Here is a 272-nt window from a genome sequence, read left to right as displayed (position 1 = left end):
AAAAGTCTTAGTATAACATGTCGAAAAAAGTGATAGTATAAAATTTCGGAAAAAGTCATAGTATAGTCTGTCGAAAAAGTCATAGTATAGTCTGTCAAAAAAAGTCATAGTATAGTCTGTCGAAAAAAGTCATGGTGTAGCATGTCGAAGAAAAGTCATAGTATAGAATGTGAAAAAAGGTCAGTATAATAGTCGAAAAAAGTCATAGTATAGCATGTCGAAAAAAGTCATGGTGTAGCATGTCGAAAACAAAGTCAAATTATAGCATGTCG

Source organism: Etheostoma cragini, chromosome 21, assembly GCF_013103735.1.
Source record: "Etheostoma cragini isolate CJK2018 chromosome 21, CSU_Ecrag_1.0, whole genome shotgun sequence".
Taxonomy (NCBI): Eukaryota; Metazoa; Chordata; class Actinopteri; order Perciformes; family Percidae; genus Etheostoma; species Etheostoma cragini.
This window is presented reverse-complemented; position numbering follows the sequence as displayed.